Source organism: Cryptomeria japonica, chromosome 5 (genome assembly GCF_030272615.1).
Source record: "Cryptomeria japonica chromosome 5, Sugi_1.0, whole genome shotgun sequence".
NCBI classification, from domain to species: Eukaryota; Viridiplantae; Streptophyta; class Pinopsida; order Cupressales; family Cupressaceae; genus Cryptomeria; species Cryptomeria japonica.
The window spans coordinates 113,487,009-113,499,268 of NC_081409.1; positions in this window are offsets into that span (position 1 = coordinate 113,487,009).

The window sequence follows — 12,260 nt, forward strand, 5'->3', positions numbered from 1 at the left end:
ATGGATCACCAATGTGTGTATTCATGCTTTTTTCCTTTATTTTCTTCTCTTTGCGTTTTGTTTCCATTTACATCCTTCATCTTGTGTTAGAGAACTCTCAAATCCTCACACTCTTTGTTGTGTTGGAATTGAGATTTAGTCCTCTTTCTTACCAAATGATTCTCCATTAATTTTTGATCTCATATCAAATCTTTTTGTGAGCATTTGTCATCAATATTCTTTAACGATTCGAAGTGGTAAACATGATACCCTGTTTCAACTCACTAAAATTAGCAAGCCGAAACAGGGGGGGGCATATAGCTACCCTCGAATTTTCATCACCTTCCTTAGTAAGCATTAGGTGATTTTGTGATCTAACATGTGGTTTTGTAGGGTGCGGTTCCTAACTGTGTACTGCAGATGCCGCTGGGGGCTTCGTTCGACAGACTTATGGATATATCCTTTTTCAAATGATGTTTACTTTTTTGTACTTTAGCTTGCATATGCACGTAGTACTCATATGACCGCTAAAGTGGGGGCTAAATGTAGCATCGTAAATTGTACGCACTCGCTAGGGTGGTACAATTTCACACCTAGTTTAGCACCCGCCTTAGTGCATTTTGCATTCTACATTACATTTCCCCTTTAGCACTTAATTAATTAAATTAATTAGGTCTAAGGTTCTATTTTATCATCTCCTATATCATAAAATTGGGCCCTTTTCATTAAAGTGTGCCCCTTTCATTTTATTCTTCCAATCCATCATTTAATCAAAAACCCTAATTAGGTCCTATTTTGAACTTGCGGGCTTGGTTTTGGGGTCAAAACATTTCGGAATCACCTGTAACTTCGGGATTCTCTCTAAAATCATCATATCCGATGGCCCTAAAAATTTGGTGAAAAGTTGTCGGGACCGTGGCGCCCGGTGCACATGGTCCCGGACATTTTTCTCGAAATTTTGGGAGCACGATCCAATCATAAAATAAATCTTAACCCCAAGAAATTGGTGGGATATTCAATCTCTAGGTCGGCCAAAATACGAATTTACAACCTAGGGTTTCATACATAAAAGCTCTCTTTCCTCATTTGAAGGGATCCGATTTTTTGGCTTGGAAGGACCTCATATGCAGCGAAAGAGCAGATCTTTGAAGACTTCAACAACATTCAACATCCTTCTATCAAGCATTTATCAATTTCATTCATCCATTTAGGGCTTGGAAGACATTGAAGAACAATAGGAGATTACCGACTGAAGATTGGCTTGTACTCCTCCCTTGAGGGTTGGGTATGATTTCATGTTGTTTTCATGTCTTTGCATAAGCTTCAATATATCCTTTATTCATGCTTTAGATCACTTTGCATCTTGATTTAGAGCATTTACATTATCATTTACAAGCAATTAGGGTTTACTTTCTAGGTTGCTCTAGTTTGCTTTCTTGCATTTAAGGACCTTGCACACACACTAGGTCTGCACACACAATACATTTTACAATACAACTTGGCTATTCGTGGAGGTGGAAATCACCGAAGTGGGGGTTTGACTAAGGCAAAACCCTATATAGCCGCCCAAACACCTTTTCAGATATAAGTGCAGGTTTCGGGACTCGGACGACGCCGCAGGTTACAGATCTGGAAGAAGCAGACGGAGACCGACCTTCATACCAAATTTCAGATCAAAAGACCAGGATAGGGGCGTGGGGCGCCCTGGTCCTGCCAAGACAGGGGCGCTGGGCACCCTGGTCCCTGGGACAGGGGCGCTGGGCGCCCTGGTCCTTCTGACAGACAGCATTTTCAGCATTTTTGACGGCTTTTCCAGAGTGCAAAATAGCAGTTTCCAGAGCAGTTTCAGGGGCAGAATCAGGACAGTGGCGCCCGCGCCTTCGTCCCGAACATTTTCAGTCAGATTTTAACTCCGGGTACGCATTTTCATTCTTGTCTTGTCCTTGTGTTTACAGCTTTCCATCATTTAAGTTCAATTCTGTAATCTTGTTATTAGTTCATACTTGCACTTTGGGGTTAGGGATTGAACTTGCATCATTTCATCTTTCAATTACAACAAAGGAATAGAAATCCTAATAGGTAGCCCATGGCTCTCTCTTCCACAAGAAGAAGTAGCCAATTGTGTGATACCTCTAGGCTCTTTCGTATTCCACAAGTGTGTGGTTGAAAGTGGGATTAGGGCATGCTTGCTTAGTGTCACTTTTTCTCCAACACACTTACTAACAAGGCAGTCTTGGAGAGAAGTATCACTTCCACCATTATTAAAATACAGTCTTGTGAAAAAAACCACGACGCTCTGTCCAATTAGAGAATCTTCAATGATCTCCTGGTCAGCTTCATCCTTGATACTTTTGATGTAGTTCCTTCTCCTGTGAATACAAGATGGTCTATGGAAGAAGGCAAAATTTCTGTCCCCTTCCTTCAACCTTTGGATTCTGGATCTTTGCTTCCAGTACACTTCTTCCTTAGAGAGGGTATCTTTCCAGCTCTTGCGGTAGTCTTCCTCCTCCTTCAAAATGGGATCTGGGGGGTTACCGGTAGCCATGATATTCTAAGTTGTTCCAATCTGGATCCCAGTTCCTTCTTTCTTTTGAAGATGTCTCCAAAGGTGGTCCTATTCCAACCTTTGACTTCCCTTCTAATTAACTTTAATTTCTCCATAATTCTAAACATAGCAGTCCCTTGGACCGGGGTGGCCCACCAAAGTTTGACCAGCTCCCTGAAGTCGAGATGAGAGCCCCGCATGATCTTATAATGAAAGGGGGGGGGTAGGGTATGTCTTTCCAATGGAGTAGAAGGGGGTTGTGATCAGACGTAGTCCTTGGTAGGGTTTTCAAATAGGAGCTATGTCCGATGTCCCAGTTGTTGGAAATCAGGAATCTATCTAGTCTGACTTGAATAAGATGTTTACTTTTCCTATTGTTCGACCAAGTGAAAGGAGCATCCTGAAGGTCAATATCCATAAGGCTAGAAGCATTGATGAAGTTGGCTAGATCGCCCATGCTGTCAGAGAAATCATAAAGGCCTCCACACTTCTCAGAAGGGTAGAGGGGGGAATGGAAATCTCCTGCAAGCATAAACTGAGCCTTCTAATTAGCCCCAATGAGATTAGAAATTTCCTCCCACACAAGACATCTCCCCAACCTAGAGTTGGGAGCATAGATATTGAACATCTACCAGCACTTTTCACCGTAATGAAGAGTAACCACTAGGAAATTTTGGGAGCTAGCAAAAAGCTAACCTTTTATTTTAATGGGATCCCAGAGGGTAGCAATACCCCCAGAAGCACCCAAAGCATCAACATACAGATAATCTGCCCCAGGCCAAAGTTTACCAGCAACCAAAGCAAAGGTTTGGAAGGGTATCTTGACTTCCTAAAGAAGGCAAATGTCAACTTTCATCTCCAGAATGAGTTGTTTTATGGCGAACTGCTTCTGGGGGTTATTCAGACCCCTTATGTTCCAAGAGAGGAACTTCATTTCTTACTTTTGTTGAGTCCATCAAGGGTCAGTTGTCTTCCCTTTGTAATGTCCCTAGCCATAACCTTGTGTCTCAAGACTCTTTCCGAGGGTCTGCCAACTTTATTTTCAGTTCCCCCACATCCGCTTTCTTGGCCTTGACTTTCTTCTTTTGGGTTATTCATTCTTCATTATCCATCTGAGGAGATCCCAAGGGGGACACTTTCAGCGGAGTTGTCAGGGAGTTTCCAGGGTGAGCATCTCTAACCATCATAGCAGGGGAGAGAGGGGGTGATGAGGTGGGCAGTTTAATCTCATCCCTAAGAGGCGTAGCCATAATCGGGCTAGGGGCATGAAGGGTTGGGGGAGTGGGGGAAGCAAGTGGGAGGGGTTTGGGGGACAGGTTGAGAGACACCTGTGGGATCTCCCCCTCTTCCAGAGGGATGCTTGGATTGGCATTTTTGATTGGGTCAGCTGGGGATTTTAAAATCTCTAGGATCTTGTCTGTGTGGGGGTAATCCTCAGATATTTCATTCACAGCAGTCAGCTCCAGAGGAGCCGAAGATGATGGGTCACCAGATTTGATGGGCTCGGCCTAGATAGCCTTATTTTTTAGCTTGGGTTCAGCAGCCGTAGGGGCTTTACATTTAGTATAGGAATGGCCTTGATTATTGCACTTCTGGCAAAAAAGGGTAGCATGGATAAAGAATAAGTTTGTGGTTTCAATTTTTGGCAGATCATTGATTCAGCCCCCCTCTCAGTGATCTTTGATTCTAACATGATCTACATAATATAAAACACATGCTCAAGTAGTACAATAAGGAATTATAATAGTAAGTATATCTTAAGTATATTGCAATAATATGAATGTCTCATAAGTACATATCTAGTACTCAACAATGAAGGTAACATCATTTCATAATTAAGATATACAAGGGGTCAAATGTTACAACTCTTGTCAATCATAATGAATACAAAATATAATGATGTAGATCATGCATATGCAAATGGTTTGGATATAAGACTTAAAATAAATCGTATACTATACTAAAATCCACAAGCTAATCCTCCAAGTTTACATAATCTTGTTACTAATTAGAGAATTCTTTGAATCCATCATGAGGATGTCCTATCCTTTCCATCCATTATTCAAGGAAAATAAGCACCAACAATAATCTAAATGTGTCATGTGATATAATGCTAGTGATTATTTTATTTTATTCATTTCTTTATTAGCACATAATCATACACGTAATATCATAGATCCAAAATGTCTCAAATATATTAAATAAATTTCACAACAAACATTCTCAATAATACATGCATTTCAAGCAATCATTCCAAGACTGTCAAGATTTCACAACACATTTTTTCAAGATCTAACACACATAAGAAAAAGCCAAATGTGACCATCAATAAAACCATAAATTATTTCAACCTAATAATATTTGAATAGTACAACACATCCTAGACCACATTTACATGAATTTATAATCACATCCTATATGACAAGAACTCTCTTCATGCAATCTTAAATAACTTACTAAAAATTTGTACTTTATATCTTATTAGATTATGATAATATCATTTATATCTTATTAGATTATGATAATATCAAATATATTGTAATAATTTTACATAATATTTTTATATATATTTTCATTATTCCACTAGTATTGGCCATTGTTATATTGGTTACTAGGGATAAGGTTATAAATTGATGCTTGCTAAGATATTTTGTGTTTTAAATCATAAAATAATTGTATTTTTTTAACATGGATATGGGATTTATTTCTATTCAATACTTTCATCTTATGGTTCTAAGGTCATTTATCATTCTACATATTTCTTATATTATGTAAGATTATGTTTGTCATTTTATGACATGTGGGTTATGTAAACTTTTTTTTTTTTTTTTATATAAACAGTTAAATGTGTAATGAATGTTTTCATTTCATAATCTTTGGTTATATTTACTTTTTCTTATTTTTTTGTGGTTTTTCTTTAATTTTTTATTTTGGTTTTACAATCTTTAATAGAGGGATGTGATTTTGGACCACTACTTGAAGTTTGTTTTTCATTACCTTCCCCATCCATGTTATCAATAATTAAAGTTATATTGGTCTTATATAGCCAAGCAAATAGTGGCTCACTAAGATGATGTTGTTGCATTACATAATAATTCATACCCCTACTTGATGTTATGGATCTAGAAGTAGTTTATTGTGATTATATTCCTTCCTTAATTATATCAAGATGTATAGAGTTCCAAGAGGCTAGTGTACGAGGTAATGAATTTTCAATGGGCGCAAAAATTTACTATTAGTTCATGATATCTTGAAAAAAAAAGAAGGAAAAATTAAAATAATTATTTATCAATTTGTGAAAATGGCTATAGATTGAGATTATTTTACCACGATTCTTAAATATATGTACTTTATAAACAAAAATTAATGCTTGGTAGATTGGCTTTCCACATTTCCTTATTAAAAATATGAAGAAAGACATTATTTTAAAAATGTCATTTACATCCATAAGATGAATGTATCAAAGACAAAAAAATCTCATACCTTAATCAAAACATGCATTCAATCAATTATTTTCATATAGAAAAATGAAAAATCATTTTTCTTATTTTGTATTCATGGGTGTAGTGAAAAAACAAACCTACATGTACTGACAAATAACTAATGCCTCTTCTAAGAGATAATTAAATTTCTAACATCTTATAATCTTCTTGACTAAAGATTTTTCCATTAGTCTACAAATAAAAGAGATCCCTCTTCAATATTTATTTATTTATAATTTTTTATTTTTATTTTTGGTAGGTAATAGGTCGAAGCCGCATTTTTTTTGAATTGTTATTATTATTATTATTATTATTATTATTATTATTATTATTATTATTATTATTATTATTATTATTATTATTATTATTATTATTATTATTATGTTTGATTAGATTGACCCTAAACCTTCCCCATTTTTATGGAAGGCCAAGAGTCACAACTTAGAATTCATTTTAGATGTCCCTAATAGAGGTTGAACTTGGATCTCCATAGTGAGAACCCAGTGTTTTAACCAATTAAGCTCAACCCCTTGGACCCCTCTTCAATATTATTATATATAAATTTTATATTAAAAAAAATAAATTAAAAATCAATAAAAAAATTACCATATTTTATAATTAAACACAAAATGTATTTACAAGAATCAACTTTCTAACCTTCTTGATGAAATTTTGCTCCATTAATCTATAAATAAAAATTCCTCTTTAGTATTATTCTACATAAAGTATATAAAAAACATTTAAGAAACATCAACAAAACTATTGACAAATATTCTCTCAATAAACAATAAAATATGTTAACAAGAGTCAATTTTTAACCTTATCCCTACTTGCATTACATATTATTATATAAGCTATTGAGAAACAAGAAAGTATTAGTTGTCATGCCCAATGAATTGGTGGCATTCAAAATATGACCTTTAGTGATTTACTTTTAGGAAAATGTATCTATTTTTAAATTAGGATATAATACTTTATTAATCTTATTTGTATGAAAGTTTGTTCAAATAACATCCCTAGTGACCACAAATATCATATTCCTTACCTACATTGTTATATAAGAATTGAGATAAGATTAAATTGTGTCTAAGAATGAAAGGATCATGCTTTACCTACATTATTTTCCAGTCTTGAACAACTCATACCTACATTATTTTCTAGTCTTGAACAACTCATTAGACATAATTTAATCTTATCTCAATTCTTATATAATTTTGAATAAAAAATGTTGTAATCTTAGGGAAGAAAAATCATTGGCATGTTAGAAACTTGGAGATTTTTAAGTGGTTTACCTAATTTTTTTAAGTTCATTGTACCACAATTTATGATTTGATGAGGAAATATTCTAGAGGGCCTTTCCCCTTCTTATTTGAGAATCTAATATCTCCCTTTACTAAAGATATACTCATTTATTATATTTTTGGTATAAAAGGTTTGATTTTATAATATAATAAATATTGCTTTTATGGTTGTGGCGCTTGCCAATTGTATCAACACTTACTATAAGTTGTCTAGTCCCCATCCAATAAAGTAGATCTCCTTTTATTCAAATATTTATTATAAAACAATGCTCTTAATCCATTAAAATATTTTTTATGAATTATAATATAGATAATGTTTCTTGAATCTTCTAACCAATAAACATTGACAACTTTTTGATGAACTTATCATAGAAAAAGTAAATTATATAAATAGTGGTGTGTTATAATATTATTTTATAAAGTTTTATTTATTTATTTTTAAAATTATGTCTGGTAAACTTTTTAACCTGACCGGTGATGCTGGCACGACACACCCTCTGGCTCTACGTGAACACTTTTGACCCAGAGCTATGAACTGGTGAGGCCACAAACGAGGGACCTCATCCCCACACTTCACTTGTTCAAATCTGCGAGCACAATGGCCCAGCGAAGGCACAAGGCCTTGAGAGCACAAAGGCCCAACAAGGATTTGAACCTTGGTGGCCGCTTCACCAACGAAGTGTTTAAACCACGACACTACATGTCTGAAGACAAATGTAATTTTAATTTATTATATTTTTTAAAATTCTATTATTATAGCCAACAAATATTTGACAATGACATTAAGATTAGCATTTCAATGAAAAAATAAATTATATAAATAATTATTAATTTTAGTCAGATAAAGATGCGTAACTATAAGAATGGGTAGAGTATAATGATATGAAGATGTTAAAAAAAATTATTAAATGATTCACATATTAAAAAACAAAAATACAAAATAAATGAAATATAGAACATGTTTTTAATAATATATATAATTCTTATAAATATTTATTAAATATAATAAAAAATAAATATAAATATATTATATTTATTATAATTTAAGAAAATAAAATAATAAAAATAAAAATAAAAATTAATGAAATAAATAGTAAATAAAATTGCACCAAATAATATATTTTGTTCTAACTAAATTTGTGATGTATGTAAAATAAACATTCGAAAAATAATATTTATATATCTTTTAGATATATTCTTTTAAAGATATATATATTAATATGTGTGTTAAATGAGAATATAATCAAATATTTAATTAGATAATGAATATAGCATATCATTTATTTTTTTATATTAAAAGCAACAAAACAAGGGTGTTGGCCCTTTACACTAACAACCCATTGGCAACATAAACATTAACAACCCAAAGAATGACAACAAATATCTAAAACCAAATAAGTAAACGAAGTAAAGCCTTAACAACAAAGACCAAATGACCTAGAGAAATAAAACTAGTTGGCCAATGGCTATTTGAGCACATGACTTTAATCATTAGAAAGGAACTTAAAGAGTTCCTTGTATTTCCCTTTTTTTTCAGCATCATTGCCTAGGACTTTCTTCTACATCAAGCACATGGAGTTAACAGAGCTATGCATCACCTTCATACTAAATTTGGAGACACTGACCATCTTTTATTCTATCTCCAACACCTTCTTCCTTAGAGCCTCTAATTCCTCTATTGTGGTCATGCAGTTGACACAATTGTGCCATGGTCAAAGCATATCATATGTGTTGTCTATTATTGACATATATCCTATTTTGATTATAATATAAAAATGTGATTTTAATTATATAATTATTTTAAGAATATTACCTATTATTTAATTTACCAAAGTATATAATTATTTTATGAAATTATTTATTTACTAGTTAAATAAAAATGACCATGCACATAAATATAGTAATTTAATTATCATTAAATTTTATATTATATATTTTATTTATTTATTACAATTTTTTTTATGAATTTAAAAAACATCAAGAAGAGGAGGAAAAACTTGGTCGGCTCTGCAACTTGGCCCTCATTATTGAGAAAGCCAGTATTGCTCAAGTGAGCATTGGCTCACCATGGGCGAGGGTTGGCCTTCTGGTCCTTTCCTTATCTATTTTCTCATCGCATTAATTATAGTTATTTGAGTAGGTTTCTCTCTATTTTATGGCCCATGACTCACCAAGGGATGCCCATTTGATGGGTGACTCTTCTAGTGGAAAAGGTGAACACCGAGAAAAGACATTCAAGTACGCATTGGTGGATAACAGGAGGTTACTATAGAACATTGAATTTATCCCTCTACAATAAGATTTTGTCAACAACCATGGAGGAGAGAAAGGTGAGTGCCTTCTCAGTGATAAACTCATTATCAAACCAAATTTACATATGGCTAAAGCTATCTTTGTTGGAGATTGTTTGTCATTGTTGTTGCTAGGATATGTTGTTGTCATTGATGTCAACATACTCCTGTGTATTGCTCTAGTGATTGCTGATTGGGATATCTTATGATTCAGTTTGTAGTGTTGTTTTGTTGATCACTATTTTGCAGAGAACATACTCTTGTGTATTGCTTCGGTGATTTCTGATTGGGAAGATCATATGATCTGGTTTGTAGTGTTGTTTTGATGATCACTATTTTGCAAAGTTTCGTATTTTCTCTGATATATTTTGGTGTGATCAGATCTTGTGCTGAGTTTTTGGGACATTACTTGGGATGGTCTTATGTATCTTCATTTCAGATGGATCATGATTTGGTGCTCCACAAGTTATCTTTCTTCGTGATAGTTGTTGATGATAACTCAATGATGAACGGATAGTACCAAACCGGTACTGTGAGGGGAGGGGGGGTGAATCAGTACAGACAAAAACACAATCCTAAACCGGTTTGTCCGCAGACACTGTGCTTAAGCAGACAAACAGTAACACCGGTCTTAAATAGAGTACAACCGGCAAAACCCAGAATAACTGAGACAAGCATAAACCGGTTAACACTTATCTTTTCATACAATCTAATACTTCATTTCTATTTCACCCTAGTGCATGAACAGGTAATCTATCATCAAAGATATATAAACAACCAGATCAACATGATTTACCTTCAGAGACACATCACGTAGACCATCACATGAATAACACCACACATGACACAGATTTTTCACGTGGAAACCCAACTAGGAAAAACCATGGTAGGGATGAATACCCACAAGCTATTTTTGAACTCTTTAGAAGTCTGCTCTGTTAGGAGCCTTGTCCGGTTAAAGACTGATACAACAGGTTATGTTAGGAATCGATCCTGTTAGGGATCGCCTGGTTAAGGGATGGGTAGAATACCCGATTAAGGGTTAAACCCTGTTAAAGGTTACCTTGTTAGAGGATTTCAAGAACTCAATGGTTTTGAGTCACCCTATTAAAGGATTTACAGTAAGCCGGTTAAAGCTATCCTGCTAAGGGATTTCCCAACTATTGAAGTGGTTAGAGATCAACAGGTATTACAAAGATCTGGTAACAACACTCAATGTCAATGCAGATCCGCTTTAGCTCCTCTTCACCTTCTGCACTTACACTCTGTAGGTATCACCTCTCTCTTCTAGTTTGGCAAGAATCACGTATCTCTTCACTTGGATACTCACACACAACTTTTGCCAACAACCTCAGAAAGAAACACAACATCGACCTTATAGGAAACAGATAGGTCAGTAGCATAAACCCTAAACCCTAAACCTGTTAGGTTAAGCAATTCAAACGGTTCAACCCTGACCGTTGAGCACATTGCATTAAATGCAACAGTCTTGAACCAATCTCAAGACATTCTCCATCATTTGTTTTCCACTGCTTTCATGGCAGCTGATAACCCATCACGCGTTTTCACCGTTTATAGACTTTGCACATTCCCGAGGTAGATAGGAACACTCTCCTTCATGAAAGATCCTTCATGCGCACAAGGCTGATGTGGCAACATGATTTGTTCTTCGTTATAATGCTAACTCATCACACAAAGTCACTAGTTGAGTCACACAGGCTTGAAGTATTTCAACCGAAAACCCTGAAGTTGAGACTACCAACCGGTAGTCATACAAAGCTTCCATGTACTGGTTCCCATAACCACATGTCGGTTCACCTTGAACAAACACACCGCTTCACTTTGGCACATATACCAGTTCACAATGTTATACCGGTTTTCACATATACCAGTTCTTGGTAACATACCGGTTCTCTCTTCTTCAACATATTGATGTCAATGACAACATACAATGTCATCATGTCCTCATACCGGTTCACAGAATGCCAATAGTTGATTGGTTATGTTCTTGAGCTTTCAGTCATTAACAGATGAAGATTTGATAAGTGGTGTTGGTGCAACTATTTTTGATGATTCTAACGTGCTTGTTGGTGTTTCCTAGTCATCTCCTATTTGTTTTGTCGATCTGCATTGATCATTGTGCGAGTTTTTGGTGTTTTTTATGAACCGGTGATGATTTTTGTGTTATGCGGTATTTTTGGTGTTGTAGCGTGTTGCAGTTGATCTTGGCATGATTTTTGATGGAGTTGAGCATTTGGGATTTTGAATTAGGTCCATGTTATGTCATTTAAATCATAGTATTAGTCTAGTGGTCGATCTTTGTATCATGTGATATAATTTTGTAATTGAGGGTTGAGGGTTTAGCCAATCTTGTTGTCAAGGTTGATGAATTGTATATATAGGTAACATGTTCATGTAATTTAGGTGTCAATGTTATGTCTACATTATCAGAGAGAGGGTTATGTGAGAAAAAGAGATTTATCCTTCGGTGTTGAGATTGAGGAGAGATTGGTGTTGCAGAGTAGACATTTATGCTTAACCAGAACTATAATCAAGCATTTGGAGATGTTATTCTTTCAGTTCATTTCTTTTGGATTGTAGTCTGAATCTTATTGTAAGTCAATGAGACTTCCCTGAGGGTTGTAGCCTTCCAAGCCATTAT